Raw genomic sequence first — 14563 nt, forward strand, 5'->3', positions numbered from 1 at the left:
CTTAGACCATGCCCACCTTCCCGTGGAGAGGTGTACAATGGTGTGTTCAGTGTGATCTTTTTAAGTTCAAAATCATTTTAAAGGATCGACCTCTCACAAGAAGGGGGATTCTAGCAACAGTCAGGAATATTGGCACCACGTTTCCTGCCTACCAAGAAGATCTTGCAAGATTTGTTTAAGGAGAAGATTGGTTGGGATGATAAGATACCAGAATCCAATGTTCAAGCATGGATGTTTTGGATTCAGGATCTTCCTTTGCAAGAAGACTTAAGCATTGACAGATGCTTCAAACTCACAAATTTTGGAGCTGTGACATTTGCTCAATTGCATCACTTTGCTGATGCTTGTGAAGATGATTCCGGAACAGTTACTGCCTCTGCATGATAACCAAAATCAGGTACATTGTGGATTTGCAATGGAAATGGCCAGAGTGGCTCCTTATCCCATGAATGGAGTTGACGGCTGCTACGATGGCAAGAAGAAAGGACACAATGTTGAGAAGAGAGTTGCAGATGGAACTAACTGTGACGCGCTATGGCAGGAGCAAGCAGACACAAAACTCAGAAGATTGTACTACAGGCTTTATTCTGCTAAAAGTCTGTACACACCAGTGTCAGCTGTGGTGACTCCCGAGTGACTGGCTCAGGAGGGGCCGGCTCAGGCCTATATTCAGGTCAGATGATAGACAGCCGGCCAGGGGGAGTCAGTCCTTAGGTGGTCTTCCTGCAGGTAAGGAGATTGCCTCCTGCAGTAGGCTAGTGGTTGTATCACCATCTTAACAGACTTCATATTTTGGACTACTAGCACCTCTGTTCTCAAATACATCAACAACAAGGTTTCAAATTTTTGTGGCAAACAGAATCACTGAAATTGATAAAGTTTCACTTCTAATACAGTGGAGATATCTTAATGCAATTAACAATCCTGCCAATCTGGCTTCCCGAGTTTTGAAAGTCAACCCTTTCCTGAAGAAAGAAATGTGGGTGTCCGGGCCTTGGTTTTTTCACCAGCTTCAGGAAAAGTGGCCTCAAAATCCTGATAAGTTAGAAAAAATTAACCAAAGGACCCTGAAATCAGGAGTAAGACTGCAAATGCAGTTCAGATAATATCTGAACAAGTGGATTCAGTTACTCACTTAATCCATTAATTCTAATCTTGGAACATTTGAAAAAGGCAACAGAATGGATGTTCAGACTTAAAAGACTGCTTCTGAATCATAGCAAAAAGAAAGAAAAACAAGCAAGTGACATTCCTGCTCAATATCGATCAAAGAGATCTACCAAACAAAGAGACATGAGATCTTGAAAAACTCAAGAAAACAATGGTCTCATAGTTGAAGAACGGATTAATGCTGAGAAGGAGATCATCTGCTTTTGCCAGAAGAATAAATTTGCAGATGAAACTTCAAGACTGAGAAAGGGAATGAATATTAACAGGACAGGCCACAATCGTCAACTCAACCCCATTCTGGAGAGTTGGGGGGTGGGGGGCATGACTTAGCAGGGCAGCAATGCCAGAAGAGAAGAAACATCCTGTCATACTGGCTAAGGATGTTTACACCTCTGATTTGATTCTTCAGCATACTCACAAAGAGGTGGGCCATTGTGGTCACATTCACATTATCCAATCTACTCCAAAAATATTAGATTCTTGGTGCCACTGGATCAATCAGAAAAAAATTATGTCAAAATGTGTTGTTTGTCAGCGTGCAAATGCTAGTCCTGGACAACAGCAGATGGCAGATTTGCCCCTGGACAGATTCTCTCCTGATGAATCTCTATTTACATATGTTGATTACTTTGGACCCTTTTGAGTAAAGCATGGAAGGAGTGTTGTGCAATGCTATGGTGCTATTTTCACATTATAGATTTTCACGCTATAGGTGTTATCTACGTGGATTTTACTAAAGCATTTCGCAAGGCCCCTGTTAATCCAAAGGATTATCCAATAGGTTGGACAGGAAACTGGTCAGAACAAAGAAATTTGCATGTGCTTGCTCTGCTCATGGAGGTCATCTGACCAGCCAGGCAGGAACAGGTGGCAAGTCATTTGCCCATGTCATCAAAGTTAGAATAACTCACGGGAAAAGACATCTTCCAATTGGTCCACCTTACCTCAGGTCACACAAGCCTATGTGGGCTGCCCCTTTGAGACGACTGTAGGATAAAAATTCAGCCTCATGGGCTAATTCACTCACTTTTCCCCTTGAGACAATCCATTCCAGGTTGAAAGCCTTGGGCAGCCAATTTTAAGGTATCCACTCCAGGTTGTGAGCCATGGAGAACACTGGAGAACCAATTGTGAGGTGTGTGCCAGTAAAGGGTGGAAGTTATTTGTGGGAGAGACTATCTCACCTGTTGTGAATTGTAACTAGACTTGATGTGTCATGTCTGCTTTTTAGGGGAAGGGGGGGCAGGTACTGTTTGTTTTAATCCTCACTGTACTCTTGGGAGTTGTGATCATTAGTAGATCATTTGTATCCGATGTACATGATTTGAATATTTCTGTGTGCGAATAAAATTTACGGCTCGATACAAACACGTGTCCAGGTTTGTCACTTTATCAACCCTTGTAACCAGTTTCCTCATCATAGTCCCATATGGGAAGTTAGTCAGAAAGGTTTAGTCACTTGGTATTCATGCTGAGGTAGTAAACTGGATTTGACATTGGGTTTATTGGAAATCCAGAGAGTGTTGGTGGATAATTGCCTCTGACTTGGATTAGTGCTGGGTCCATTATTGTTTGTTACCTAGTTAAATGATCAAGAAGATTATGTGGTAAATTCGATCAGCAAATTTACAAATGACACAAAGACTTGGAGGTATAGTGGACAACGAAGAAAGCTTCCAAAGCTTGCACAAGGATCTTGATCAGCTGGAAAAGTGGAGGAAAATGACAAGTAATTTAATGCAGACAAGTGTGAGGGGTTGAATTTTGGAAGGACAAACCAAGGTAAGACATGTATGGTAAACAGGAGGGAAATGAGGAGATCTAGATACACAATACACAAAGTAGCTTCACAGGTTGATAGGTTTGTAAAGAGAGTTTTTGGCGCATTGGCCTTCATAATCAAATCAATTTAGAAGTTGGGATGTTATGATAAGGTTGTTTCAATCATTGGTGAGGCCAAATTTAGAGTATTGTATGCAGTTTTGGTAACCTAACTACAGGAAAGATACCAATAAAATTGAAGAGTGCAGGGATTTTCAATGATTTTGCACAAACTTGTGGAACTGAGTTTGAGGAAAAGGTTAAACAGGTTAGGACTTATTCACTGGAGTGTAGAAAATTGAGGGGAGATTTGATACATATCTAAAATGGGTAGAGATAGAGTAAATTCAAGTCGGCTTTTTCCATTGAGGTTAGATGAGATACAAACCAGAAGACATGGGTTAAGGGTGAAAGGGGAAAAGTTTATGGGGAACATTAGAGGGAATTTCTTCACATAAAAGTGTGAGGCAGTGTGTATGGAATGAACTGCCAGCTGAAGTGGTAAATGTGGGGTTAATTATGAAACATTTGGATAGGTAAAGGATGGGGGGGATATGGATTGTGTGCAGTTCAGTGGGACTAGGCAGAATAATACTGCAACACAAAGGGCCGAGGACTCCTGTTTTCTGTGCTGTAATGTTCGATGGTTCTGTGTTTTCTCTGATATTTAAAAGCCATCAGTCTAAAAAATTGAACATTGGTAATATGAAAAATATTTAGGAATAACTGCACTCAAGTCATGCTTGAAATTATAATTGCAATACTCTTGTTTTGACTCGTTTTTGAATAACTAACATGGGAACAGATTGCTGTGAAGATTTCTTTCTGTTCTCAATACAGATTCAAATTAGTGAATAAACAAGCTACCAATTTAAAATAACGAACATTTGTTGCTTGGATTTTTCCTCCCTATTATAATTCAGTTCATTGCACAGAACGGATTCCTGTACATTAGAATGCAGCAGTATGCAAAAACAAATGTACTCAATTCATGACCATTTTCAGAAGTCATGGATTTATCCTGCATTGAAATGGAAATCAGGTGTGCATGACTGAGTTCTCTAATGTTCTTTTAGATGTGAGCTCCAATAACAAGAGACTCTAGGCTTCTTCAGGTGCATTCTCCACCAAGAGTGTGCCTGCAGAAGCAGAAACGGCCCTTTGAATTGCCGTTCAGGTGGCAGCGCTAAAAGCACAGTGCTGGCCACCTGAAGGGACAGCTGCACCGGATGCACCTCTGAGCACATTCCGACTGCTGTCCCTTCGGGCTGTCAGAGTTGGGATGGCTGGCTGTCACAGCTGGGATAACCGGCACGGGGACGTCCCGCGCAGAACGTCCCCACACTGACACCGCTGCCCCGCTCTCTCAACAGCCCGACATGAACCCCCACACCCACTCCCCCATCAGCCCAACACGAGTCCCGACAATCGCCCCCCCAACTGTCCGACACGAACCCCCAACAGCCCAACACGAGCCCCCACATCTGCTCCCCCAACAGCCCAACACGAGCCCTCACAATGCAGAGATGTCCCGCGCAGGACGTCCCAACATGGACCGTCCGTGCCAGTTGACCCACAGTGCGGGGACTTACGCCAGGCCATTGGGAGAGTGGGCGTGGAGACTCACACCGGGCTATTGGGAGAGCGGGTGTGGGGACCAACGCCAAGCCACCAGGAGAGTGGGCGTGGGGAGCCACGCCTGGCCGCTGGAGAAGTGGGTGCGAGGACCCATACTGGGCCATGGCATGGGGACGTCCCCACACTGACAGCCCGCACCGGCCGCCCCACAGTGCGAGGACTCGTTTTGGGCTGCTGGGAGAGCGGGCATGGGGACCCATGCTGGGCTGCCGGGAGAGCGGGCACGGGGACCCACATTCGGCTGCTGGGAGAGCGGGATAGCAGCTTGGAGGGGAGCTGACAGGCGCTTGCCAGCTGACTGTCATCCCCTTAGCAGCTGCCATTCATGTGCAGGGGATGACCTCAGTGCTCCGGCAATTATCCCTCCCAGAGGAAGGTTACAAAGTTCGCCTCGCAGACGCCTCCTGTGCTCTCAAGTGGCCCCCCGACAGCCACATATTGGCATAATATGCGGCTTTACAATCGGGGATTTTGGCCACCTGACAAAGAATGAAGAACAATATAAATTACTGATGTAAACCTGATGAGAAGCATCATAGGGTCATTTTAAGATATGTAACAAACACTCAATTTTTATGATTCAAATATGAAATCAATTTAATCAACAATTATTTTGTGAATTCTGATCACTTAAAGTGGTTAATAAATGCAGGGCAAAGACTTTCATGGGTTGAATGAGGTATATTTCATCCTCTCTTCTGGTGCAAGTATTAGGACATGAGAATTGTAATTTACACAGAACAGAAACTTCATTCCATCGATGAAAGATTAGTTAGAATAAAAAGGGCACACACCAAACAATATGATAGATTTGATCAAAAAACACCCAGAACTTGGAGAAATTATATTCTGATGCATTGCCTGTCATGAATGACTCATCCATCTCTATTAACTTTAGCTGCTCTACTTATCTAATTAATATTCACACTTGAAAACTGAAGCCTGCATCCCTCACCCTCTGCCCATCTCATTAGAATTACAAGCTTTCTTTCTACCATTCAGGCATACCATATATACACTGTATATACTGTGTGTGTGTGTGTGTGTGTGTGTGTGTGTGTGTGTGTGTGTGTGTGTGTGTGTGTGTGTGTGTGTGTGTGTGTGTGTGTGTGTGTGTGTGTGTGTGTGTGTGTACTGTATTTAGAGAGAGAGAGAGCAAGAGATACATACAGTATATACACACACACACTTTAGATTACTTCTTTATGTTTATTTGTCATCAATTTGGTGCGAGTGTGTTGTGGGTTCATGCTCACTGTGATCCTGCAAAATGCTCTCCACTTTCAGGTGGCCAGAATACCCAACTGTAAAGCAGCCAATTGTACTCCTATGTGGCTGTTGGGTGGCCACCTGAAAGTGGAGAACCCGGCCAGGGGGTTTACCTATCTAACCCTTCTCCTGTAGCTGATGATAAAAGCATTTAGGGGGAAGTCTGGGAAGTCAAGCTTGAAATCCCCACTATGTTTACAGACAATACGCAGAAATTGTTTTCAAGCCACGTGTCCTGTCACTAAATGTAACGAGTCAGGGGACAAAGTTCAGTTTGCTCATGATGTGCCACATGGATCAGATTGTTTACGAGGTGGAAGACATGCTGCTGAATCCAGATGAAAACATTCCACACAACTTCCTTAAGATGGCCATTTTGGAGTTTATGCAGCTGTCCCAACAATCCCGCAATTGCGAAACTGCTAGCCAACGACAGTCTCAGTTATAGGAGGACCTCACAGATTCTGAGGAATACGTTTCATTTAAATTCAGGCAACAATACACCTTCTTACAACACCCTGTCTAACCCTTCCCCTCCCCAATGCCCCAATACAGCTAAGAATCTTTCTTCTTTCTTTGGCTTGGCTTCGCGGACGAAGATTTATGGAGGGGGTAAATGTCCACGTCAGCTGCAGGCTCGTTTGTGGCTGACAAGTCCGATGCATGACAGGCAGACACGGTTGCAGCGGTTGCAGGGGAAAATTGGTTGGTTGGGTTTGGGTGTTGGGTTTTTCCTCCTTTGCCTTTTGTCAGTGAGGTGGGAATAATGTTATATAAATTATACAAATACAAAGAAAACAAAAAAAAAAATACCGTTGAGGTCAACGACCCTTGTAAAAGAAACTGAAGAAAAACTCAAAAATACCCCAGGTACTTAAAAAGGGACAAGGGACAAAAAAAAAACAAGAGCACGTTGTCTGTGCCACGCCCCACTCCTTTGATCCCAATTGTTTCCCTGCTGGGACGGGTTACTTCATTTCCTTTATTCCGAAGGAATGAAAATTATGTCTGTATACCTGTGTGTTTCAGATAAGGTTGCCACGTTGTTACAAATGTGTCATATTTCCTCCTTAAATCGTATGTAATTTCCTCCAGGAGAATGCAAGTCTGCATTTCCATATTCAATCGTATAAAGTTTAGCTGTGAGTTGGACTGCTATACATCTCCTGCCTACCCCCAAGGCAACCTTCACAAACTGAATTTGGTTCTTGGACTGTTTAAAACACACGTCCATAATGTTTCCCAGAAGGTACAATTCTGGATCTTGTGAAAAATCCACCTCTGCAATTTTTTTTCTTCAGAATGTCCCCCAGGTCCTCCCAGAAGGATCTCACCTTTATACACAGCCAAGTTGAGTGGATAAAGGTTCCAGTCTCCACACCAAACCTAAAGCACATTTCCGAGATTTCTGATTTAGATTTATGTAGTTTTTGAGGTGTGAATTCAAGTTGATGCACAAAATTGTGTGGAACCAATCTGAATCTGGCATTAATAACAGCTGTCATGCTGTCCAGACCAGTCTGATGAGCACCACTCATGGAATATTGTGCCCAAATCTGACTCCCTCCTTTCCCTCAACTGTGTAAGCCCAGCTTCGGGCCCTCACTTTGGAAGATGAAATACATCCTAGAAATAAACTTACACACGTTCCCCCTTCGAATTAGAATCTCCATGTCATTACACACGGACCAGGTCATAGATGGCCCCAGTTTGTTCTACAGCCCTTTCCTACCAAATGTGGTCATGTCCCTCTGACCTCTAACCAACCTCCTGAAATGGTCAGATAAGTCATTTTTCAAAAGATCTTTGAGTTTGGATGAAGATGCACTTTGTGATTTTAACTACATGAAGACTGCACTCATGGATACACCTGATGCAGAATGCCCTGCTCTCTCTCAACATCAACATCATGGGAATGGCGTTAGAGCAATGAGTCAATGGAAGGTTGAAGCCTCTGGCTATCCTTTTCAGCAATGCTGTCAACTGCTCAGGTAAGATACAGTACCTTTGGACAAGAACTCCTGGCCATCTACCTCACAGTAAAACTATTTCTTGGAGGGATGCCCTTTCACTATTTACACAAACCACCAGCCATTGACATATATTTCACAAACAAGCGCACACCACTATTCACGACATTAAGTCTGACATTTTTATTTAATCCTACAATTTTCATCTTATGTCCAGTAACTTGAAGAGAAATCAAATACGGTGGCCAACACCCTACCCAGACAAGATGTGGAGCCTTTGCGTATGATTACTACTGGATCAAGTATAGCATACAGATCCCGATCTCATCATGTACCACCAGATCAATGCAGGTCTTAACCTAAAAGACTTGCTCATTGGTGACTCAGGTAAGACATTAGAGTGCAACCCTTCCACCAGTAGACCAAGACCCTATGTACCAATGACAATGCACCAGGAAGTTTTCAGTTCCCTCCACAATCTATCTCATCCAGGCAGTAGAGCAACAGTCAAGCTGGTTACAGAACGGCTTTATGTGGCCTCACAATTAGTGAAATGTTAGATTGTGGGCATGGACCTAGTTGCCATGTCAGCATTTTAAAGCCTCCAAACTTGGAGATTTTTCTATTCTGGATTTTTGTTTCTATCACATCCACCTAGACTGGTCAGACAACTCCCACCATTGAGGGAGTACACTTATTTACTCACGTGAGGACTGAGCTATGAGATGGCAGGAGGCCATTCCTGCTTCTAACATCGCGGAAGAGATAGTCGCTCGAGCATTCGTTGACTGTCCCAGGCACCATCATCACTGACCGCGGGTCTCAGTTGAGTCAGCGTTGTTCCTGGATCTCTCTGATCATTTGAGTTTATCATTGGTGAACCAAGAGCACAAAGCAGCTGAGCTTAGCACAATTATTGTAGAATGTCAAAAATAGCAAGAACCAATTAAAAAAGGCTTTGATTGGGAAAATACGCAAATGGAGTATTTTTCAATCTGCTGTTCACTATTTACATTTCCAATTCTCAGTTGCAATGTCAAGTGCTAATATTACAAAGTTTCTTTATTGATATACATGTACAGATTAGAGGTAAGCAAGATGTTCAAGGCAAACCTGAAATACTGTGCATGTGTTTGTGCATTCCTACTTGAACATGCAAGGAGAGTGCAAACAACTCACGAAGAATGTATCGTATTATCACACCATACTCAGGCCTACCATAATGCAACACAATATATTTTGTAAATACTGCAGTATGATCAGAAAAAAATCTTGACATGTACAATGGACTAAGGATATTCCAACTATTCATTTTTGTATACACACACACACACACACACACACACACACACACACACACACACACACACACACACGACAAAGATGTAATGCTGAGGTTTGATACATTTGGAGTACTGCAAGCCGTTTTGGGATAGATTGATATGCTGGCATAGGAGAGGGTCCAAAGTTATGAGAATGATCTGAGGTATGAGAGGGTTAACATGAGAGTGTTTAATGGCCCTGGGCCTGTACTTATTGGAGTTTAGAAGGATGGGGGGGAGGGGGTGTGACACCTAAACATTTAAAATATTGAAAGAACAAGATGGAATGGATGTGGGGAAGATGTTTTCAATAGTGGAAGACCTGAGGCACAGACTCAGAATAAAAGGACATTCCTTTATAACAGAGATGAGGAGACATTTCTTCAGGCAATGGGTGGTGAATCTGTGGAATTTGTTGCCACAGATGGCTGTGGAAGCAAAGTTATTGGGTATATTTAAAATAGAAGTTAATGGGTTGTTGAAAATGTTACAACTCCAGAGGACCCCAAAACCCAGCAGCAATAGATATTCACCAAGACAAATGGTTTTAATTATCTTTAAACATGAAAACAGAATCACACTTTAACTTATCACTATTGACTTAACTAACCTAACTTAACCCCCTTCTAATTCTAAGCGCATGTGTATGTAATGTGTAAGTTTAGAAAGGTTCTTTGATTCATAGTCCAATCTCACTTCTCATTCCTCCAAGTTCACTCATTGCAGGAAATTCTTATACAATGCACAGAATTTAACATTTATAAAGTTCATCAGGCTTTGGTGCTTGAAAGGTAAATGGTTAACTTGGGAAGGTTCTTGTCAGTTTTCAGAGAGAGATTTGTTGTTCACTGGACACCCACAACTAATTCCTTTTTACTCAGCCACTTCAGTGTCTTGCCGAAGAAGCTTGCCCCCTCAGGGTTCTCCAGATGATAACCTCTTTTTTTCAGGTCACTACAGAGTTCCATTTTGTTTCTCTTATTTCAAGTGAAACATTAGACAGCCAGTCCTCTCCTCTTGCATGAACCACAAGGGCTTTGACCAGGCTGAATTAAGCGCTCACAACCCATCTTCCAAATGGTGTTTTCCTCAAGCTTGCCAGCTTGTCCTGTTCCAGTCCCAGCTGCTGCTGCTGACTGTAAAACTGCAGAACTGAATTCCCTCTCACTCTTTGAGAGAAAACCTCTTTTGCTCTCTCTGCTTGCAAAACCATATAACCCTCATAGACCAACAAGTTCTATTCCAGACAATTTGCAGCTCCAACAAGTTCTTTCATCTGTTGCCTTTTTGTAAACAATAATCAATTAGTGAAGTCTCTTGGGCACTCTCCAAAGCTTTTGCAAAGGTTCTTTGGCCCTGACATGTCAAGCATGAGCAGAGCTCCAGTATTTTAAATAAGATCTGTTTTAAAATGTTTGTATGTGACCTACACTAAAAACCCTGCCCCAATTTATTTCCCAGAAACATATCAATCTACAATACAAATGCAACATAATCTGTCACAGTAAGTAAGGGCATCAAAAGTCATGGGAGAAGGCAGGAGAATTAGGTTAAAATGAAAATTATGATGGCTATAATTTGAATGGAAAAACAAACCCAGTGGTTTTAATGGCTTAAGTTTTATGGTCTGATATCTCAATATTTAAGTACTTGGATGAAAAGATGAATCAGCAAGAACTCTATCATAACAATTCATCAGTTAAGTTTATGAAGAAGTATGAGGATTAAAATGCAACTGCAGGTTACTTTACGTGGGAGCAAAAACTCTTGGTTCTCTTCTCCTTTGCAATATTTGCAATGGAGGATCATTTCTGGTTACTCTCACAAGAGGCCATAACCACAACAAAATCAGAGCAGGAAAAACTACATTGATGCTAGCAAAAAATACTTGCCCCAATCCTGAGAAATCACAGGAAAATTAGCTTTTTTTTTATACCTAAAGTGGAATCAGATGATCTAGATAAATTGAGGTGGGAATGTACAATTTGAATTTTCCCACTCGAAAAAAAAACTACACCTGATTCCCCACATCATCATTTTTTTGGATTATTTTATTTATAAATTTTGATCCAAAGTAATGATTATATTCAATTTAAAAAAATTATACATGTCATATATAATCACATCTCCCCTCCCCCCACCCCTGCAAGAAAAAAAAAGAAAAAAGAAAGAAAAAGAAAAACTGTAAGATGCCAAGGGAATAAAACATTTATACCATAAAGTCTATATTGGAGGTTACCAAGAAGTGAGGTCTTTAGAGAGCCTATTAAACATATTTAGTAAATATGGATGCCACATTTTACAAAACACATGATTTTTATCTTGCAGACTATAAATAATCTTCTCTAATAGTATACAACTACAAAGTTCTGCATGCCATTTTTCCATACCTCAATCTATTCTTGGCTTCCATGATATTACTATACATTTCCTAGAAACTGCTAAAGCAATTAGCACAAATTCATTTTGGTACATATTTAATTTTAGCTTTGGTCTTATAACCTTAATATTACTCAGTAAAAATAACATCAGATCCTGTGGGAATTTGACCCCCATAATTCATCCCAAACAAATTACCTACTCCTAACCAAAATTGTCTAAATTTAATGCAAAAAAGTTCCAATCTCTGATCTACACCTAAAAATCTTATATAAAAGGATTTAATCTATTTAATTTTTGTGAAATCATATATAATTGATGTAAAAAATTAGATTGGACCAACCTATATCTTACATTTATAATTTAGTCATATTAGTGTTATATAACTCCACCCAATCCTTTTCATTTATTTGTGTCTGCAAATCTAATTCCCATCTTAATCTTGATTTATGGGTGCTTTCATTTGAAGTAAATTATACATTACAGAAATATATTTATTTACACTAGCATTACAAATCAATAATTCCAATTCACTTTGATTAGGTAATATCCAACTAGGACCTATTTTACCAGATAAAAATGCTTTCACTTGATAATAGCAAAATGAAGTACTTTTAGGTACATTAAATTGTTCCCCCATTCATTCAAATGTTATAAATTTCCCATTTTCAAAGCAGTCCTCAATCTTCTTAATATACTTCCATCTCCAAATCCTCAAAAATTGGTTATCCATTGAAAATGGATTAAGCCTATTTTGAGAAAGGGGAATTTTCCATGATAATAAACTTTTTACCCACATCACAATTTTTAATTTTAATTATTTTTCCTATGCAAGACAAGAGGGAAAGAAACCTTTACTTCAGGAATATATCGGGTCAGCGGTAGAACATTGAATATCCTCATGCTTAGCATTGGCACACCTCAGGGCTTGTGCTCAGCCTGCTCCTGCTCACACTAATGACCCATGACTGCATCATCAGATCTAGCTCCAACAGTGTCAAGCTTAAAGATGACTCCGCTGTAGTTGGCCTCATCAGCAGCAATGATGAGATGCACGACAGAAAAGAGGTGGGAAAATCCTGTGAAATGCTGCAATAGTAACAATTTGATTCTCAATGTGGACAAGATGAAGGAGATGATCTTGGACTTCAGGAAGACCAGGAACCACCAGCCTCCACCACCACTCCATCAACAACTCTGGAGTGGATAGCACCAAGTTCCTTGACGATCTCATGACCTAATGTGGACACTCAACATCCACTCACTTATAAAGTGCCACAGCGAATGCACTTTTTGAGAAGATTGAAATGGGCAATGCTACCGGCCACCATTATGTCACCCTTCTACAGAAGATCTATTGAGAGTGCCCTGGCCAGCTGTGTATGGTTGATGCATAGAAATGGATCAGAGGTCAATCTACAGGATCATAAGAGAGACAGGGAGGATCAATGTAGTCCCTCCCCCCCCCATCTACCTCTTCCCCCCCCCCCCCACCAATCGATATGATTGTCTGAAGAGGGCTTGCAAAGTCATTGAGAACCCCTTCCATTCTGTACACAGCATCTTTCAGTTGCTCCCATCGGGAAAGGGATACAGGAGTATCAGAGCCAACACAACCAGGCTGAGGAACAGCTTTTCCCCACAAACAGTGAAAATGCTGAATGACCAAAGGAACTCCTCACACTAACCATCTGAGACTTTTATATTCATGAAACATTATTTATTTATTTATTTGTATACCTGTCCTACCCATGTATTATTTATCTTTATGTGTGTTATGTCTGGTTGTGTGCCTGCATATTTTGCACTGAGGACCAGAGACACTGTTTTGACAGGTTTACTTGTATAATCAGATGACAATAAATTTGACTTGGCAAAGACAAAAGTTTTCCTTCAATATGCTAACTATATATTCATTCCTTACTTGACATCAAACCATCTATTGTTTGTTAGCTCTGGCTGTTTTGCACACATAACAGCAATAATCACACATCAAAAGTAATATTCTGACAATAAATGGTGTTACACCTATTCTTCTTTGGCTTGGCTTCGCGGACGAAGATTTATGGAGGGGGTAAAAAGTCCACGTCAGCTGCAGGCTCGTTTGTGGCTGACCAGTCCGATGCGGGACAGGCAGACACGATTGCAGCGGTTGCAAGGGAAAATTGGTTGGTTGGGGTTGGGTGTTGGGTTTTTCCTCCTTTGCCTTTTGTCAGTGAGGTGGGCTCTGCGGTCTTCTTCAAAGGAGGCTGCTGCCCGCCAAACTGTGAGGCGCCAAGATGCACGGTTTGAGGCGTTATCAGCCCACTGGCGGTGGTCAATGTGGCAGGCACCAAGAGATTTCTTTAGGCAGTCCTTGTACCTTTTCTTTGGTGCACCTCTGTCACGGTGGCCAGTGGAGAGCTCGCCATATAATACGATCTTGGGAAGGCGATGGTCCTCCATTCTGGAGACGTGACCCATCCAGCGCAGCTGGATCTTCAGCAGCGTGGACTCGATGCTGTCGACCTCTGCCATCTCGAGTACCTCGACGTTAGGGGTGTGAGCGCTCCAATGGATGTTGAGGATGGAGCGGAGACAACGCTGGTGGAAGCGTTCTAGGAGCCGTAGGTGGTGCCGGTAGAGGACCCATGATTCGGAGCCGAACAGGAGTGTGGGTATGACAACGGCTCTGTATACGCTTATCTTTGTGAGGTTTTTCAGTTGGTTGTTTTTCCAGACTCTTTTGTGTAGTCTTCCAAAGGCGCTATTTGCCTTGGCGAGTCTGTTGTCTATCTCATTGTCGATCCTTGCATCTGATGAAATGGTGCAGCCGAGATAGGTAAACTGGTTGACCGTTTTGAGTTTTGTGTGCCCGATGGAGATGTGGGGGGGCTGGTAGTCATGGTGGGGAGCTGGCTGATGGAGGACCTCAGTTTTCTTCAGGCTGACTTCCAGGCCAAACATTTTGGCAGTTTCCGCAAAGCAGGACGTCAAGCGCTGAAGAGCTGGCTC

The 14563-nt window shown here is 42.1% G+C and overlaps 1 long non-coding RNA gene across 1 annotated transcript in view; it reads left to right on the forward strand.

The window, feature by feature from the left end:
* Positions 1–14563, forward strand: part of LOC138751467 (uncharacterized) — a 151694-nt gene that overhangs the window by 47906 nt on the left and 89225 nt on the right. The window contains exon 2 of the long non-coding RNA XR_011349963.1: positions 8086–8255. This is a non-coding gene — a long non-coding RNA (uncharacterized lncRNA). The remainder of the gene's footprint in view (positions 1–8085; positions 8256–14563) is intronic.

Source organism: Narcine bancroftii, chromosome 1 (assembly GCF_036971445.1).
Source record: "Narcine bancroftii isolate sNarBan1 chromosome 1, sNarBan1.hap1, whole genome shotgun sequence".
In the NCBI taxonomy this organism is placed as follows: Eukaryota; Metazoa; Chordata; class Chondrichthyes; order Torpediniformes; family Narcinidae; genus Narcine; species Narcine bancroftii.